We start from the raw sequence: 19,879 nt of genomic DNA on the forward strand, positions 1-19,879 counted from the left end.
TGCCTGGAAAATCCCATTGACAGAGGAGCCTGGTAGGCTGCAGTCCATGGGGTTTCGAAGAGTAGGATACGACTGAGCGACTTCACTTTCACTTTTCATTTTCATGCATTGGAGAAGGAAATGGCAACCCACTCCAGTGTTCTTGCCTGGAGAATCCCAGGGACGTGGGAGCCTGGTGGGCTGCCATCCACTGGGTCACACAGAGTCGGACACAACTGAAGTGACTGCAGCAGCAGCAGCAGTGGGTCATCTCATCAGTTAGACTGGTTCTTTGTTTCAAGAGCCTCATGGTTGCCTTCCAGCTGCTGTAGCTCTGCTGTCATACCCACCTATTCCAATTGGCCTCTCTGCCTGTTTTAGATGCCACTTGAATTCTAAATTCTTGGCCAACCAAAAGGTTCTTCTAGCCAAGTTCAGTCTAACTAGAGCCATCAGGGTTGCCTGGTATGGCTAGTTGGTTAGGACTGAGGAAAACTATATTTGAACGATTTCCTCCATTCCTTCCTTCTCAACTCCTGGACCATCTCTTCATCGTAGGACTCCCTTCTCTCTCTGATGCTGCTGCTGGGCTCTTAGATTGGAGAGCAATTTCCTTCTCTCTTGTTCCCCACATCCAATCAATCAGTCATTTGAGTTCTAGTGATTTTCATTCCTCCCATTTCTCACAACCATTTCTCCCTCCCTTTCCATTCCATCTGTCCCTAGTGGTCTAGTTCCTCCCACTTGGTCTTCCATAAAAGCCTCCTCATTGGCCTTGACTTTAGAACATATAACCAGATTAAGCTTCCTTTTAAATAAAGTCCAATTTCCATTCATTCATACACACATATTCATTCATCTCGTTGACAGATACAGAGTAAAGGGACAAAAGGCTTCCCTGGTAGCTCAGCTGATAAAGAATCTGCCTACAATGCAGGAGACCCCAGTTTGATTCCTGGGTTGGGAATATCCACTAGAGAAGGGATAGTCCACCCACTCCAGTATTCTTGGGGTTCCCTGGTGGCTCAGCTGGTAAAGAATCCACCTGCAATGCAGGAGACCTGGGTTTGATCCCTGGATTGGGAAGATCCCCTGGAAAAGGGAATGTCTACCTACTCCAGTATTCTGACCTGGAGAATTCCAAGCACTGTATAGTCCATGGGGTCACAAAGAGTCAGACACGACTGAGCAACTTTCACAAAGGGACAAAACAGGTCATTAAATAGTTAATCCCACTAGGGGATTGTAAGTAGAAAAAATACGGGAGACCCTTGTATTACTCAGATTAAAAAAACCAATTACTCAGATTAAAAAAAAATCAGGTTTGCTTAACCACAAAACCAAGCGGGCTTGCTTAGCAACAAACCATACAACAGAAGTATGAGATATGCCTACAAACAATAAAACAATGCTGGCATGAGACATCTTGTCCAGTGAGCTCAATAAGTTAATGATTCCCTAGGACATGCTCTCTGCACACATAAAAAACAGTAATTTGTGGACCTAGCTTGGCCACGTAGAACAAGAAAATTCTCTTGTTCAACCTACAGGAGGAGCTGATGATGGAAGGATGACGTCTATTCAAGAAAAAGAAATTTCTTCTCCCTCTCTCTACTTTTACTTTGGTTATAAAACTGCAGCCCACTAAATTCTTGGGGTATGGCACCCTGTCACCCTCTGGCTTGTAAGCCTCACAAGCAGCCTATTCAAATAAATCATTTCTTAATCTATCACTTTGTCTCTTCCTGAACTCTTTCTTTCTGCACTGAAACATAAAGGACTGTGGTACCAGAGCTCTTCGGAACCCCCCAAAATGACACCAAATGCTTTCATAGTGAAAATTATTAGTTAAGTACCTACTATAAATCAGTGCTATGCTAGATTTTTGGGTTACAATAGTGATCAAGATACAAAATGATGCCTGTCCTTACAGAGCTTAGCTACCTCCTGGTCCCAATACAAAGCTCCCCCTTTACCATTTCTTATGCCTGACCACTTCTGACCTAAGCATAGTACTTAGCTTGTTACACAAGCATTTATTTACTTATCACTGAAGCTGAATCTGTGGCCTTTAGTGACTGCAGTATTCATTTTCTTTTTCCATATTTTGTGCAGCATTTGTATGGTCTTCAAGCTAAGAATGGTTTTGACATTTGTAAAATGTTCTATTAAAAAATAAAAAACAACAGGGAATTCCATGATAGTCCAGTGGTTAGGACTCTGTGAAGGCCAGGGTTCAGTCCGTGGTTGGGGAACTAAGATCCTGCAAGCCTTGAGGAGTGGCCAGACAACAACTAGAGACCCTATGTGGTCCATAAAGCATAGAACATTTAGTATCTAGCCTTTCACAGGAAAAGTTTCCTGACCCTGTCTAGAATGTGAGACTCACAAGGGGCTGTCAAGCAAGCATGAAAAATCTCGCATGACACAAAGAAGATCCCATGTGCTGCAACTAAGACCCGACACAGACAAATAAACAAATAAATATTAAAAAAATAATACTGAGAATTCCTGCACTGAAGTGAAAGGAGAGTTGGGAAATGTGAGTCAGAAAAGAAGTGACTGGAGTTTGGGGGAGATGAACTGAGACCCAATGTGCATCACTTCCTCTGAACACCTGATAATGCAGGAATTATCACCAGCACAGCAACCAGCAGTTTAATATACTAGCCATTGCACAACAGGCAGGCAGGAGAAGTCACCAGGTACCATCTCTAGACTAATTCAGATTATAGTGAATTCCAAGGTTTAATTTTTTTGTTTCCTTTGTTGTACAAGCAACTCTTAAGGAATAAACTGAAAATACAGTTTCTTTTATAGTTACAGAATCTATAAAACTAGACTGAGCCTGGGAAGGGTATAGTCTCAGTGAAATCAATCTTATTTATGTATTGGGAGAGGGTAAGAACCAATATTTCTTAAACCAATCCTGTAAGAGACTGTATATTCTAAATATAATATACATCCACAATACCTAGATGTATTGTGATCCTTGGGGTCAATTTTCTTTTTTTTAATTCAGGATTTTGTGGATTTTAGAAAAACAATATCTTCTATATACTATATTAAACCACATATATGGGGTCTAGAAGCACCCATTACAAATATATTGATGCTTCTGAAGCAAAAAGGTGTGAATATACAAAGGATAAACAAAGACTGAGAATTGATTTGCATCAGTTCAGGACAGATTTTGTTGCCAAATGAGTTAGCAAAGAAAAAAAAAACAAACAGTTTTCAGAGTTGGGGGACTTTGCCATTTCAGGCGACGGGTTGGGAACCTATACAAAGCCTGGTGCTATTACTCCTCAACAGGGGACACACACTCCATCTGCTAATACAGGATCATAACACTGACAGCAGTGACCTGTGTAATTGCTTTTCTTAAGAGTAATCTGTCCTTCCACTCCATAGTAGTGAAGAATGTCCTCTGATCGGTGGTATCACTGGTGGTAATTCTTCCTCTTAAGCTCATCATCTGCTTTAAGTTACTGCTTAGGACTTAAGATGAGTTTCTCTTCAGTATGTGGATATAAAGAATCCAGAAAGGGGAGTGAGGTTTCATGGATATACCTGCCATTTAAGAGACTGTGTGCACCCTCAGCTCACCTGGGCCTCTGCTTTCTTATCTGTGAAACAAAAGGAGAGAACCATACAACCCGGTACACATTACAAGGCACAGAGTACAACCTGAATACAGATTTGTTTAATGGATGAAAGAGTGGAAAGACCTATTTTAACATTCAATGAATCCATAACTTCTGATTCCTGCTTCTTGATCTTTGGGGAGGTTAAGTAGTCGCACAAAGAAGGATTTTGTAAAGGCTACTTGTGTACCCTTAAGAGCTGAGGCATTTATAAGTGTATTAGTGGGACTGAATCTGATTAAAGTCTGAAAAAGAGGGCATGAAAAGTCATGGCTAAACGCGAGTAGTTTATACACCTCAGGAGCGTTGATCTGTTTGTGCGTGTGTGTGTGCACGCACGTGAGTACTAATGCGTAAGGGTTGATTGAGGGGCTATGGGAGACTGTGTCCAGAGTATCTCTGTAAGGTAGGGAGATGGTGTATCAGTATTCAGTGGGCACTGAGTGTATGCCACAGACATCCCCTTAGCTATGACACTGGGGATAAGCTGACACCTTCATCCTTTAGGTCAAGGCCTTGGTCCCCAAAGGAAAGGAAAGAATTGTCATGTCCCAGTGATGGGGGATGGCTAACCACCTATTGGGACAGAGGTATAGTGAAAGATGAGAACTGAAGAAGAGGTAAAGGCAGCAGAATCTTCTTGAAGACTGCAAACAATATTAGCTGCTGACCTAACTAGGTGTTTATGAGCTGAAGTCCTGACAGCCTGCTCTGGGCTGTGCTGGTGGCACCTGGGAGGGGAGCCAGGATTTTTTTTTTTAGATGCTTCCTGCATGGTTTGTCTTCTCAGTCATTGTCCATAGGACTCTGAGAAGCTGTAGGAATATGCAGGTGCAGTTGCAATGCCCGGCTTCACCCCCAACATTGTGGAAAGGGATTGCACATCACGCTCCTGTACACCACTTAGAGCCTAGGTAGAGTGACCTCCTGGGGTATCCATACTGGATGTATTTGAATATTTTTACAAGCATGTTATCACTTTGTAATAAGAAACACTTTGATGCTTTCATACTGTGGTGTTGGAGAAGGCTGTTGAGAGTCCCGTGGACAGCAAAGGGATCAAACCAGTCAATTCTAAATGAAATCAATCCAGAATATTCATTGGAAGGACTGATGCTGAAGCTCCAATAATTTGGCCACCTGATGCAAACAACCAATTCACTGGAAAAGACCCTGATGCTGGGAAAGACTGAAGGCAAAAGGAGAAGGGAGTGACAGAGGATGAGATGGTTAGATGGCATTATCAACTCAGTGAACATGAATTTGAGCAAACTTTGGGAGATGGTGAAGGACAGGGAAGCCTGGTGTGGTGCAGCCCATGGTTGCAAAGAATTGAACACAATTGAGTGACTGAACAACAACAAGAAAAAATAAAGGAGGATAGAAATAAAATATTAGAAGCTGTTTGACATAACACCAAAGGATTTTAAGAAGCTGGACAGAGAGTTATATTTGTTGTGTGATAGTGAGCCTGGGGAATTTGCAAGACCCTCCTCCCCTTTTGTACCTTAAATTCAGCATGCAATTTGCTCTCAGTACCTACTGCCTCTGTCAGTAAAATGTAGGGTTTTCTCATGGCATACCTTCCTATTACCTGGGGTTCTTGCTCTGCCCTGGAACACTCTCAAAGCCTGTTACTCTTCTGGCTCATAGCCACAGTTTCTGACATGCCAAAAGCTGGAAGAAGTAACACTTAATTTTTGTTCTGGTTTAGTTTCTCAGCCAAACTAGCTGTACCAAATACTGAGGGTCTGGACCAGAGGAGTAATGTCTCTCATTCACAGTTACCTAGATTCCTCACACCAGATGTTCAGCAGCTGCAGAAGGATCCCGCTGCCTTACACATGTTTCATCCACCTGGGCGGTTGGTGATATGCCTGGCTGGGCTGAGCATGGGAGGCTCCAATGGGGCTACTGACCCATTCCTTAATGTCCACCCAGGCTTATTAGTGATGAAAATTTCTAATTTTCATCACACCAAATTAGAAATTTACCCCACTCTCCTGGGGTAGCAGGAGAGTGACAATATGCTTTACCTACTTAGTTAACAAGAAGAACAGCCAATCAAGCAACAAATACTTTTTGAATGCCATGGGACTTGACATGAATCCCTGTCACTTCTCTCCAGGGAAGTTTAAGTAGTGTCTCCTCCCTAGACACACTGTATTGTAATAATTTGTTCATTTGTCTGTCTTTTCTAGGCTGAAGACTCATTAAGGGCAGAGCCTTTGCCTTACTCATCTCCATGCCCATCGCCTCCCTACTACCCCTAGCCCTAATGCCTAAGCTCAGCACAAAATAAGCCCTCAATAAATGTTTCTCTCAATTGAGTCTATTTACTATATGGTCAATATAAATGAATATGGGAATTCCCTGTCAGTTCAGTGGTTAAGACTCAGTGCTTTCACTGCCATAGGCCTGGGTTCAATCCCTGGTCAGAGGAACTAGGATCCTGAAAGCTTGCATGGTGCACCAAAAAAAAAAAAAAAAACAAAAAAAAAAAACGATGAATAAAGGGTCCCTAGAAAAACAAGTCCCTGACTTTAGATGGCAAACAAACAAATAACTAACAAAAAAAGGAGGAGAGAAGAAGAGCTAGAGTTGAGGTACAAGTGAAATAAATGCCTCAGGTAGGCAGAAAAAAGAGTGTGGTTAAACTGCTCAGGGTCTTGGGTGATTTCATGGATTATTGTTGACCTCTGATTTCCTCAGCCTCCTTCCAGTTTTGGGCTGTAGCTCCTGGAGTGCTCAGACATTCTGTGCTGCTCTTGCCAGTTCTTCCCTCTTTCGCATGGTTCTTTTTAGCACACAGCCTCTGCTGTTCTTTCCCTTTGGCAGTCTCCTTGAATTTCCTGCCCTAGAGGGAGGCTTCCTTTTATAGCCATCAGGCCACTGGTAGCCAAATGTGCACTGCCAAAGCCAATTACTGAGATTTCCATTCTATTTTAATCAATTATTTGGCTAGAGCTTTAAAAAAAAAAATCCTTATTAGAGCATAGTCGCTTTACAATGTTGTGTTATTTAGGTTGGTGCAAAGTAACTGCAGTTTTGCATTGTCGAACTGTGCTGTTTGATATTGGAATACATTCTTAAATAAATGTGATTATGTTACATATCATTTTAATGCACATTTCTTGCTTTTTTTTTGGCTAACGACTTATTACTTGCTGTTTATTTTATTTTTATTTTAGACTAGGGAAATGATGTCTAGATAAAAAGTAAGTTCAAGCGATGTTCTTATTTGAGTTCAAAATGGTGTGTAATGCAGCAGAGACAACTTGCAACATCAACAGTGCTTTTGGCACAGGAATGGTTAACGAACGTACAGTGCAGTGGTGGTTCAAGAAGTTTTGCAAAGGAGACAAGAGCCTTAAAGATGAGGAGTGCAGTGGCTGGCCATCAGAAGTTGACAATGACAACTGAGAGCCATCACTGAAGCTGATCCTCTTACTACAGGAGAACTTGCCAAAGAACTCAACATCAACTGTTTTATGGTCGTTCAGAATTTGAAGCAAATTGGAAACGTGAAAAAGCATGATAAGTGGGTGCCTCATGAACTGACCGAAAATTTTAAAAATCGTCATTTTGAAGTGTCGTCTTCTCTTATTTTATGCAACAATAACGAACCGTTTATTGATTGGGTTGTGACGTGTGACAAAAAGTGGATTTTACATGACAACTGGCAATGACCAGTTCAGTGGTTGGACTGAGGAGAAGCTCCAAAGCACTTCCCAAAGCCAAGCTTGCACCAAAAAAAGGTCACGGCCACTGTTTGGAGATCTGCTGCCTGTCCGATCCACTACAGCTTTCTGAATCCCAGCAAAGTCATTATATCTGAGAAATATACTCAGCAAATCTATGAGACGTATGAAAAACTGCAATGCCTGCAGCCAGCATGGTACAGAAAGGGCCCGATTCTTCTCCACCACACATGGCACAACCAATGATTCAAAAGTTGAATGAATTTAGTTTCTTCCAGGTATAGGCCTAGTAGTGGGATTGCAGGGTCATATGGTGGTTTTATCCCTAGCTTTTTAAAGGAAACTCAATCTGGGTTTCTGTAACAACTTAGAGGGGTGGGATGGGGAGGAAGGTGGGAGGGAGGTTCAAAAAGGAGGGGACATATGTATACCTATGGCTGATTCATGTTAACATTTGGTAGAAACCAACACAATTCTGTAAAGCAATTATCCTTCAATTAAAAAATAAATAAAGATTTTAAAAATTCAAAAGAAACATTGAATACATTGGGCTACAAGTTTTGCCTCATCCGCCATATTCACCTGACCTCTTGCCAACTGACTATCACTTCTTCAAGTATCTGGACAACTTTTTGCAGGGAAAAGGCTTCTACAACCAGCAGGAAGCAGAAAATGCTTTCTAAGAGTTTGTCGAACCCCAACAGATAAATTTTTTATGGTACAAGAATAAACTTTCTCACTGACAAAACTTACTTGTAATCATCCCAATTTTGATTAATAAAGATGTGTTTGAGCCTAGTTAGATTGCTGGGAGAAATATCAATAACCTCAGATATGCAGATGACACCACCCTTATGGCAGAAAGTGAAGAGGAACTCAAAAGCCTCTTGATGAAAGTGAAAGTGGAGAGTGAAAAAGTTGGCTTAAAGCTCAACATTCAGAAAACGAAGATCATGGCATCTGGTCCCATCATTTCATGGGAAATAGATGGGGAAACAGTGGAAACAGTGTCAGACTTTATTTTTCTGGGCTCCAAAATCACTGCAGATGGTGACTGCAGCCACGAAATTAAAAGACACTTACTCCTTGGAAGGAAAGTTATGACCAACCTAGATAGCATATTCAAAAGCAGAGACATTACTTTGCCAACAAACGTTCATCTAGTCAAGGCTATGGTTTTTCCAGTGGTCATGTATGGATGTGAGAGTTGGACTGTGAATAAGGCTGAGCGCCAAAGAATTGATGCTTTTGAAGTGTGGTGTTGGAGAAGACTCTTGAGAGTCCCTTGGACTGCAAGGAGATCCAACCAGTCCATTCTGAAGGAGATCAGCCCTGGGATTTCTTTGGAAGGAATGATGCTAAAGCTGAAACTCCAGTACTTTGGCCACCTTATGTGAAGAGTTGACTCATTGGAAAAGATTCTGATGCTGGGAGGGATTGGGGGCAAGAGGAGAAGGGGACGACAGAGGCTGAGATCGCTGGATGGCATCACTGACTCGATGGACGTGAGTTTCAGTGAACTCCGGGAGTTGGTGATGGACAGGGAGGCCTGGCGTGCTGCGATTCATGGGGTCGCAAAGAGTCGGACACGACTGAGCGACTGATCTGATCTGATAATGATTTAAAATTCATGGTCCAAAACTGAAATTGCTTTCTCAGCAACATAAATGGTTTCCATTGTACAGCAAATGGAAGCAGCCCTACATATACATATATCCCCTCTTTTTTCGATTTCCTTCTTACTCAGGTCATCACAGAGCACTCAGTAGGGTTCTCTGAGTTATACAGTTGGTTCTCATTAGTTATCTATTTTATACATAGTATCAACAATGTATGCATATCAATCCCAATTTCCCAATTAATTCTACTCCCCCTTCCTCCCCTTGTTGTACATGTGTTTGTTCTCCATGTCTGTGCCTCTATTTCTGTTTTTCAAATAAGATCATCCATACCATTTTTCTAGATTCCACATATATGCATTAATATGTGATGTTTGGTTTTCTCTTTCTGACTTACTTCACTTTGTATGACAGTCTCTAGGTTTATCCATGTCTCTACAAATGACCCAATTTTGTTCCTTTTTAAGGGCTGAGTAATATTCCATTATATATATGTCTTGCTCTACTTTATCCATTCCTCTGCTGATGGACATTTAGGTTGCTTAGAGCTTTTCTTAAGAAGCCAAATCGCATAGTGGGAAGATTATTAGGTCCTGCACATCCAAAATAGGTTGGTGGCCTGGGGTTGTGGGAAGTAGTCAGTGATCTGAGTCAGGAGTACAGGTGCGAAGTTCCTGATCCTCTAGGCATTTCATTACAATCTCCTAACAAAATGGGGAGACCATTTTCTTTCTCATTTCTATCTCAGGGGGTGTAAGTTACCAGTATGCTGCCTAATTTGTGGGGTTCTGTGCAAAATGAACATGTGGACCCACTTGCTAAAAAGTTAAGAATTTCAAGGAACACCTTAAACTAAGCAAGCATGAGGCCCTTTGCAATTGCTCACATGAATACTCATGAAGCCATTTCTGGTTATAAGAATGAGAAAGCTGATACTAATAGTGTGACATGTGGCTATAAAGAAGTTTCTGAGGAAAAAATTAAGTTTGTGGATTAGGGGAAACATTAAATTACACTCAACAGTTTCAACAGTAAGTTATATAATGATAAGATTGCTTCTAGATGTTCCCTGCAGCTGTCTGTGCTCCAGGCATGATACATCTTAATGGAGCAGGTTCAAAAATGGACCTAGGTTCTAGGCCTGGCCCTGCCAGGAATTCACTGTGGGACTTCTGGAAAGTTACTTTCTCTCTATGGGCACTTTTTCTTCACCTGTACAAAAAAGGATTTGAATTAGATGGTTAAGGTCTCTTCTAACTCTGACTGTAAGCATCTATGGAGGAGGCCCATTTTGTCTTGTCACTTTGGCAAAGCTATACTGTAACTAACCTTAAGCCAGGCACCACCACCACCATGCTCTACTCATCTCCTGCCCAAGCATACTTTTCACATCTTTTGATCACATAATATCTTCCCTCATCTGTTGATTCTTTCTGTAGATCAAAACACCAGAAATGAAGAATAAGTAATTAACAGATGACCAGACCTCTTTCCCCAGTCTTCCCTTCAGTAATCTCACAAACAAATTATATGAACAAGATATTATCTAAAGAAAGATCACAAGTAGTCAACAAACCTGCACACAGGGGATATGGCGATAAGTGTGGTCCCCTGTCTCAATGATTAACAGATTACTTCCCCTTTTCCCTTAAAAAACTTCCATGGCCTAGCAGAATCTTCAGAGTTGGTTTTTGGGGACATGAGTCCACCTTCTCCCCAGAAAGCTGGCTTTCTGATTAAAAGCAACATTTTCTATTTCTACCAACACTTGCCTCTCAAATATTAATTTCTGAGCAACAAGCAACCAGACCTGAGTTCAGTAACATAACCTGCTGTGATTCCATATGAGCAGCATCCCCTTCAGAGAGGCTGCAACACACTCTGTTGAATATTCCTTTTGATGGTAAGAATTTGCCTTCTGAAAATAAATCTGATTTCAGGAAGCAGACAATGATTTATAGCCAAGTCTAGTAAGGATAGTAATACATGGCCTAAATCAAGAGAATTTATAATTAAAAAACAATTTTCATTTTAAGCTGACATATTGGAAGGACTGATGCTGAAGCTGAAACTCCAATACTTTGGCCACCTGATGTGAAGAACTGACTCATTGGAAAAGACCCTGATGCTGGGAAAGGTTGAAGGTGGGAGAAGGGGACGACAGAGGATGAGATGGTTGGATGGCATCACTGATTCAATGGACATGAGTTTGAGGCCTGGCGTGCAGCAGTCCATGGGGTCGCTAAGAGTCAGACACAACTGAGCGACTGAACTGAAGTTGACACAACCAGAATTAAGATAGCCTGTTAAGTGTTTTTACTCAAAATTGTAATTCTGAGAGGCCATAAATTCATTCTAATGCTGCAAGTTGCTTAAAATATCTTTAGAATTCTAAAGGCAATTTAAAAGTTACACAAGAAGAAGTACCATATAAGTTAATAATCACAACTTTTATCTTGGAATGGAATCCTGTTTCAAATAAGGACCAGATATGCACCCAAAAAGTAATCAAGATCCTTAAAGAAGCCTCCTTTTAAACTGGTCTTCTATTTTGAAAAACATATTTAGAAGAGTGTATAAAATATTAAACTCACTAGGTTTTAGAATTAATGAGAAGAGGGAAATTCCCTGGTGGTCCAGTGGCTAGGACTCTTGTGCTATCACTGATGAATGCAAGGGTTCAATCTCTGGTTGGGGAACTAAAATCCCACAAGCTGCGTGGCATGGTGAAAAAAGAAAAAAAAAAAAAAAGAATTAATGAGAAGAAAATTAAACAGGCGGGGCTTTCCAGGTGGTGCTAGTGGTAAAGAACCCAACTACCAATGCAGTAGACTCAGCAGATTTGGGTTTGATCCCTGGGTTGGAAAGATCCCCTGGAAGAAGACATGGCAACCCACTCCAGTGTTCTTGCCTGGAGAATCCCATGGACAGGAAAACCTGGCAGGCTGCAGTCCATAGGGTTGAAAAGAGTCAGACACGAATGAAGCGACTTAGCATGCAGCACACACAAAATAGTCAGAAAAGGAAAGTGCGGAGGAGAAAGTTAAGTAGGGAGGAAAAGTTGAAGAAATATAAAAGTTATGGGGATTGGAGCAAGAGGGTTAAGTGAAACTCTAACTTTATCTGTAGTTTTTTTTTTGGAAGGATGGAGTCCTAACCACTAGACCTCCAGGGAGTTCCCTCTGTAATTTGTTTTTTTTTTTTTTTTTTTTTTTTTTTTTTCCTCTAATTTTATTTTATTTTTAAACTTTACATAATTGTTTTAGTTTTGCCAAATATCAAAATGAATCCGCCACAGGTATACATGTGTTCCCCATCCCGAACCCTCCTCCCTCCTCCCTCCCCATACCATCCCTCTGGGCCGTCCCAGTGCACCAGCCCCAAGCATCCAGCATCATGCATCGAATCTGGACTGGCAACTCGTTTCCTACATGATATTTTACATGTTTCATTGCCATTCTCCCAAATCTTCCCACCCTCTCCCTCTCCCACAGAGTCCATAAGACTGTTCTATACATCAGTGTCTCTTTTGCTGTCTCGTACACCGGGTTATTGTTACCATCTTTCTAAATTCCATATATATGCGTTAGTATACTGTATTTATGTTTTTCCTTCTGGCTTACTTCACTCTGTATAATAGGCTCCAGTTTCATCCACCTCATTAGAACTGATTCAAATGTATTCTTTTTAATGGCTGAGTAATACTCCATTGTGTATATGTACCACAGCTTTCTTATCCATTCATCTGCTGATGGACATCTAGGTTGCTTCCATGTCTTGGCTATTATAAACAGTGCTGCGATGAACATTGGGGTACACGTGTCTCTTTCCCTTCTGGTTTTCTCAGTGTGTATGCCCAGCAGTGGGATTGCTGGATCATAAGGCAGTTCTATTTCCAGTTTTTTAAGGAATCTCCACACTGTTCTCCATAGTGGCTGTACTAGTTTGCATTCCCACCAACAGTGTAAGAGGGTTCCCTTTTCTCCACACCCTCTCCAGCATTTATTATTTGTAGACTTTTGGATCGAAGCCATTCTGACTGGTGTGAAATGGTACCTCATAGTGGTTTTGATTTGCATTTCTCTGATAATGAGTGATGTTGAGCATCTTTTCATGTGTTTGTTAGCCATCTGTATGTCTTTTTTGGAGAAATGTCTATTTAGTTCTTTGGCCCATTTTTTGATTGGGTCGTTTATTTTTCTGGAGTTGAGCTGTAGGAGTTGCTTGTATATTTTTGAGATTAGTTGTTTGTCGGTTGCTTCATTTGCTATTATTTTCTCCCATTCTGAAGGCTGTCTTTTCACCTTGCTAATAGTTTCCTTTGATGTGCAGAAGCTTTTAAGGTTAATTAGGTCCCATTTGTTTATTTTTGCTTTTATTTCCATTATTCTGGGAGGTGGGTCATAGAGGATCCTGCTGTGATATATGTCGGAGAGTGTTTTGCCTATGTTCTCCTCTAGGAGTTTTATAGTTTCTGGTCTTACGTTTAGATCTTTAATCCATTTTGAGTTTATTTTTGTGTATGGTGTTAGAAAGTGGTCCAGTTTCATTCTTTTACAAGTGGTTGACCAGATTTCCCAGCACCACTTGTTGAAGAGATTGTCTTTAATCCATTGTATATTCTTGCCTCCTTTGTCGAAGATAAGGTGTCCATATGTGCGTGGATTTATCTCTGGGCTTTCTATTTTATTCCATTGATCCATATTTCTGTCTTTGTGCCAGTACCATACTGTCTTGATAACTGTGGCTCTGTAGTAGAGCCTGAAGTCAGGTAGGTTGATTCCTCCAGCTCCATTCTTCTTTCTCAAGATCGCTTTGGCTATTCGAGGTTTTTTGTATTTCCATATAAATTGTGAAATTATTTGTTCTAGCTCTGTGAAGAATACTGTTGGTAGCTTGATAGGGATTGCGTTGAATCTATAAATTGCTTTGGGTAGTATACTCATTTTCACTATATTGATTCTTCCAATCCATGAACATGGTATATTTCTCCATCTATTAGTGTCCTCTTTGATTTCTTTCACCAGTGTTTTATAGTTTTCTAGATATAGGTCTTTAGTTTCTTTAGGTAGATATATTCCTAAGTATTTTATTCTTTCCGTTGCAATGGTGAATGGAATTGTTTCCTTAATTTCTCTTTCTGTTTTCTCATTATTAGTGTATAGGAATGCAAGGGATTTCTGTGTGTTGATTTTATATCCTGCAACTTTACTGTAGTCATTGATTATTTCTAGTAATTTTCTGGTGGAGTCTTTAGGGTTTTCTATGTAGAGGATCATGTCATCTGCAAATAGTGAGAGTTTTACTTCTTCTTTTCCAATTTGGATTCCTTTTATTTCTTTTTCTGCTCTGATTGCTGTGGCCAAAACTTCCAATACTATGTTGAATAGTAATGGTGAAAGTGGGCACCCTTGTCTTGTTCCTGACTTTAGAGGAAATGCTTTCAATTTTTCACCATTGAGGATAATGTTCGCTGTGGGTTTGTCATATATAGCTTTTATTATGTTGAGGTATGTTCCTTCTATTCCTGCTTTCTGGAGAGTTTTTATCATAAATGGATGTTGAATTTTGTCAAAGGCTTTCTCTGCATCTATTGAGATAATCATATGGTTTTTATTTTTCAATTTGTTAATGTGGTGTATTACATTGATTGATTTGCGGATATTGAAGAATCCTTGCATCCCTGGGATAAAGCCCACTTGATCATGGTGTATGATCTTTTTAATGTGTTGTTGGATTCTGATTGCTAGAATTTTGTTAAGGATTTTTGCATCTATGTTCATCAGTGATATTGGCCTGTAGTTTTCTTTTTTTGTGGGATCTTTGTCAGGTTTTGGTATTAGGGTGATGGTGGCCTCATAGAATGAGTTTGGAAGTTTACCTTCCTCTGCAATTTTCTGGAAGAGTTTGAGCAGGATAGGTGTTAGCTCTTCTCTAAATTTTTGGTAGAATTCAGCTGTGAAGCCGTCTGGACCGGGGCTTTTGTTTGCTGAAAGATTTTTGATTACAGTTTCAATTTCCATGGTTGTGATTGGTCTGTTAAGATTTTCTATTTCTTCCTGGTCCAGTTTTGGAAAGTTGTACTTTTCTAAGAATTTGTCCATTTCTTCCACGTTGTCCATTTTATTGGCATATAATTGTTGATAGTAGTCTCTTATGATCCTTTGTATTTCTGTGTTGTCTGTTGTGATCTCTCCATTTTCGTTTCTAATTTTGTTGATTTGATTTTTCTCCCTTTGTTTCTTGATGAGTCTGGCTAATGGTTTGTCAATTTTATTTATCCTTTCAAAGAACCAGCTTTTGGTTTTGTTGATTTTTGCTATGGTCTCTTTTGTTTCTTTTGCATTTATTTCTGCTCTAATTTTTAAGATTTCTTTCCTTCTACTAACCCTGGGGTTCTTCATTTCTTCCTTTTCTAGTTGCTTTAGGTGTAGAGTTAGGTTATTTATTTGACTTTTTTCTTGTTTCTTGAGGTGTGCCTGTATTGCTATGAACTTTCCCCTTAGGACTGCTTTTACCGCATCCCACAGGTTTTGGGTTGTTGTGTTTTCATTTTCATTCGTTTCTATGCAAATTTTGATTTCTTTTTTGATTTCTTCTGTGATTTGTTGGTTATTCAGCAGCGTGTTGTTCAGCCTCCATATGTTGGAATTTTTAATAGTTTTTCTCCTGTAATTGAGATCTAATCTTACTGCATTGTGGTCAGAAAAAATGCTTGGAATGATTTCTATTTTTTTGAATTTACCAAGGCTAGCTTTATGGCCCAGGATGTGATCTATCCTGGAGAAGGTTCCATGTGCGCTTGAGAAAAAGGTGAAATTCATTGTTTTGGGATGAAATGACCTATAGATATCAATTAGGTCTAACTGGTCTATTGTATCGTTTAAAGTTTGTGTTTCCTTGTTAATTTTCTGTTTAGTTGATCTATCCATTGGTGTAAGTGGGGTATTAAAGTCTCCCACTATTATTGTGTTATTGTTAATTTCTCCTTTCATACTTGTTAGCATTTGTCTTACGTACTGTGGTGCTCCCGTGTTGGGTGCATATATATTTATAATTGTTATCTCTTCTTCTTGGATTGATCCTTTGATCATTATGTAGTGACCTTCTTTGTCTCTTTTCACAGCCTTTGTTTTAAAGTCTATTTTATCTGATATGAGTATTGCTACTCCTGCTTTCTTTTGGTCCCTATTTGCATGGAAAATCTTTTTCCAGCCCTTCACTTTCAGTCTGTATGTGTCCCCTGTTTTGAGGTGGGTCTCTTGTAGACAACATATGTAGGGGTCTTGTTTTTGTATCCATTCAGCCAGTCTTTGTCTTTTGGTTGGGGCATTCAACCCATTTACATTTAAGGTAATTACTGATAAGTATGTTCCCGTTGCCATTTACTTTATTGTTTTGGGTTCGAGTTTATACACCGTTTTTGTGTTTCCTGTCTAGAGAATATCCTTTAGTATTTGTTGGAGAGCTGGTTTGGTGGTGCAGAATTCTCTCAGCTTTTGCTTGTCTGAAAAGCTTTTGATTTCTCCTTCATACTTGAATGAGATCCTTGCTGGGTACAATAATCTGGGCTGTAGGTTATTTTCTTTCATCATTTTAAGTATGTCTTGCCATTCCCTCCTGGCTTGAAGAGTTTCTATTGAAAGATCAGCTGTTATCCTTATGGGAATTCCCTTGTGTGTTATTTGTTGTTTTTCCCTTGCTGCTTTTAATATTTGTTCTTTGTGTTTGATCGTTGTTAATTTGATTAATATGTGTCTTGGGGTGTTTCTCCTTGGGTTTATCCTGTTTGGTACTCTCTGGGTTTCTTGGACTTGGGTGATTATTTCCTTCCCCATTTTAGGGAAGTTTTCCACTATTATCTCCTCAAGTATTTTCTCATGGTCTTTCTTTTTGTCTTCTTCTTCTGGAACCCCTATGATTCGAATGTTGTAGCGTTTAATATTGTCCTGGAGGTCTCTGAGATTGTCCTCATTTCTTTTAATTCGTTTTTCTTTTATCCTCTCGGATTCGTTTATTTCTACCATTCTATCTTCTAATTCACTAATCCTGTCTTCTGCCTCTGTTATTCTACTATTTGTTGCCTCCAGAGTGTTTTTAATTTCACTTATTGCATTATTCATTATATATTGACTCTTTTTTATTTCTTCTAGGTCCTTGTTAAACCTTTCTTGCATCTTCTCAATCCTTGTCTCCAGGCTATTTATCTGTGATTCCATTTTAGTTTCAAGATTTTGGATCAATTTCACTATCATTATTCGGAATTCTTTATCAGGTAGATTCCCTATCTCTTCCTCTTTTGTTTGGTTTGGTGGGCATTTATCCTGTTCCTTTATCTGCTGAGTATTCCTCTGTCTCTTCATCTTGTTTAAATTGCTGAGTTTGGGGTGTCCTTTCTGTATTCTGGCAGTTTGTGGAGTTCTCTTTATTGTGGCGTTTCCTCACTGTGTGTGGGTTTGTACAGGTGGCTTGTCAAGGTTTCCTGGTTAGGGAAGCTTGTGTCGGTGTTCTGGTGGGTGGAGCTGTATTTCTTCTCTCTGGAGTGCAATGAAATGTCCAGTAATGAGTTATGAGATGTCTATAGTTTTGGGGTGACTTTGGGCAGCCTGTATCTTGAAGCTCAGGGCTGTGTTCCTTTGTTGCTGGAGAATTTGCTTGGTATGTCTTGCCCTGGAACTTATTGGCCCTTGTATGGTGCTTGGATTCAGTGTCGGTATGGAGGCATTTGATGAGCTCCTGTCAATGAATATTCCTTGGAGTCAGGAGTTCCCTGGAGTCAGGGTTTGGACTTAAGTCTCCTGCTTCCGATTATCGGTCTTATTTTTACAGTAGTTTCAAAACTTTCTCCTTCTATACAGCACCATTGATAAAACATCTACATTAAAGATGATAAGTTTCTCTACAGTGAGGGTCACTCAGAGAGGTTCACAGGGTTACATGGAGAAGAGAAGAGGGAGGAGGGAGTTAGAGGTGACCCAAATGAGATGAGGTAAATCAATAGTGGAGAGAGTGGGCTAGCCAGTAGTCACTTCCTTATGTGCACTCCACAACTGGACCACTCAGAGATGTTCACGGGGTTATACAGAGAAGAGAAGAAGGAGGAAGGTAACAGAGGTGGCCAGAAGGATAAAAGGGGGGAATGAAAAGGAGGGAGACAGTTCCAGCCAGTAATCAGTTCCCTAAGTGTTCTCCACCGTCTGGAACACACAGAAATTCACAGAGTTGGGTAGAGTAGAGAGGGGTTAGGGAGGAGACACAGGCGACCTGGTGGAGAAAAAGGAGGGTCCAAAGGGAGAGAGAGCAGTCAAGCCAGTAATCTCACTCCCTAGTGAAAAATGGGTCCTGAAGATTGGGTCCTTATAGGTACAAAATTGGTAACAAATACATAAAAGCAAAAATTAAAAATCTAGAGTAGAGTTTGGAATTTCAAAAATACGATGTTAAAGAAAAGAAGAAGGAAAAGAAAGAGAGAAAGAATGAACAAACAAAAACAAACAAGGTCGCGAAAATTATAGAGAAAGTACAGGTACAAAATTGATAACTAATACCAGAAAGCGAAAATTAAAAATCTAGAGTAGAGTTTGGAATTTCAAAAATACGATGTTAAAGAAAAGAAGAAGGAAAAGAAAGAGAGAAAAACGAACAAACAAATACGAACAATGTCACAAAAATTATAAAGAAAATACAGGTACAAAATTGATATCAAATACCAAAAAGCATAAATTAAAAATCTAGAGTAAAGTTTGGAATTTCAGATATACAATGTTATATAAAAGAAGAAGAGAAAGAAACAGAGAAGAAGAAAAAAAAAAAAAAGTCACAGAAATTATATAAAAAAAAAACTATAGGTACAAAATTGATAACATATACCAAAAAGCGAAAATTAAAAATCTAGAGTAGATTTTAGAATTTCAAAAATACAATGTTAAAGAAAAGAAGAAAAAAACAAAAACAAACAAAAAAAAACAAGGTCAAAAAGTTATAAAATATATATATATGAAGTTTGCTGAAGAAGAAAAAAATAGGGTCTTTTTTTTTTTTTTTTTGCAAAGTACTAGGATATAAAGGTGAAAATTAAAGGAACAATAGAGGACTTAAAATTTATTTTTTTTTAATTAAAAAAAAAGAAAGAATGATCGTAAAAATAATAAAAATATATCTAGGACTTTTTTTTTTTTTTTTTGTGGGTGTTGTGGGTTCAGTTCATTTTTGGCTAGTTCCTTCGTCAGATTTATATTTCTCAAGATCTATAGGCCCCTTCCTATGTAGTCTGTAGTAACCACAGGGTTTTGATCTATTGCCTGTAGCTTCCAAGGCGTTTCCCTCTGTTATATCTTCTTCTGTTTGCTAGTCTCTTCAGTATCTGGTTTCCGCCCTGACTCAAAGGGCACGGTGGAGGACACTTTTTTTTTTTTTTTTTTTTAGGCTTACTTGTTCAGTCGCGCTGTGGGGAGAGAGGGAGGGATGCTGCAAACAAATAACACTGGCGTGGGCTCGCAGTGCCTCAGCCACCCTGGGTCTGCCCCCGCTCACGGCGCGTGTAGCCTCCCTGTCCACACTGCTCGGACTCTAGGTTGTTCCGCCGGGAACAATCCGAGGCTGGCCCTGGGCTGCATGCACCTCCCAGGTCCAAGCCGCTCAGGTTCAGGCACTCGGGTAGTCCTCAGAGGTGCAGACTCAGTTGGGCCTGCGTTTTGTGCTCTTCCCAGGTCCGAGCGCCAATTTGCTCTTCCCAGGCGAGCGCCAATGCTGCGACTTATCGCCTCCCCACCGCTCGGTTATCTGGATGTAAAACCGGCGCACCTTCTCAGGCAGATGTTGACCGTCCAGACCCCCAAGAAGTTTTAGTTAGCAAAGAAGCCTGCTTACAATTTTATAGATAATGTCTCTCTGGGGCTGCGATTGCCCCCTTCCGGCTCTGGCTGCCTGTCAC

At 40.0% G+C, this 19,879-nt stretch overlaps 1 protein-coding gene and 1 non-coding gene across 4 annotated transcripts in view; both read right to left on the reverse strand.

Annotated features, from left to right (window-relative positions):
* The window catches only part of ASIP (agouti signaling protein), an 88,289-nt gene that overhangs the window by 7,779 nt on the left and 60,631 nt on the right, over positions 1-19,879 (reverse strand). The window lies entirely within an intron of this gene.
* LOC113903786 lies at positions 4,387-4,571 on the reverse strand. Its single transcript, XR_003514319.1, has one exon. It is a non-coding gene; the product is annotated as a small nucleolar RNA SNORA73 family (small nucleolar RNA).

This window comes from Bos indicus x Bos taurus, chromosome 13, assembly GCF_003369695.1.
Source record: "Bos indicus x Bos taurus breed Angus x Brahman F1 hybrid chromosome 13, Bos_hybrid_MaternalHap_v2.0, whole genome shotgun sequence".
NCBI lineage: Eukaryota > Metazoa > Chordata > Mammalia > Artiodactyla > Bovidae > Bos > Bos indicus x Bos taurus.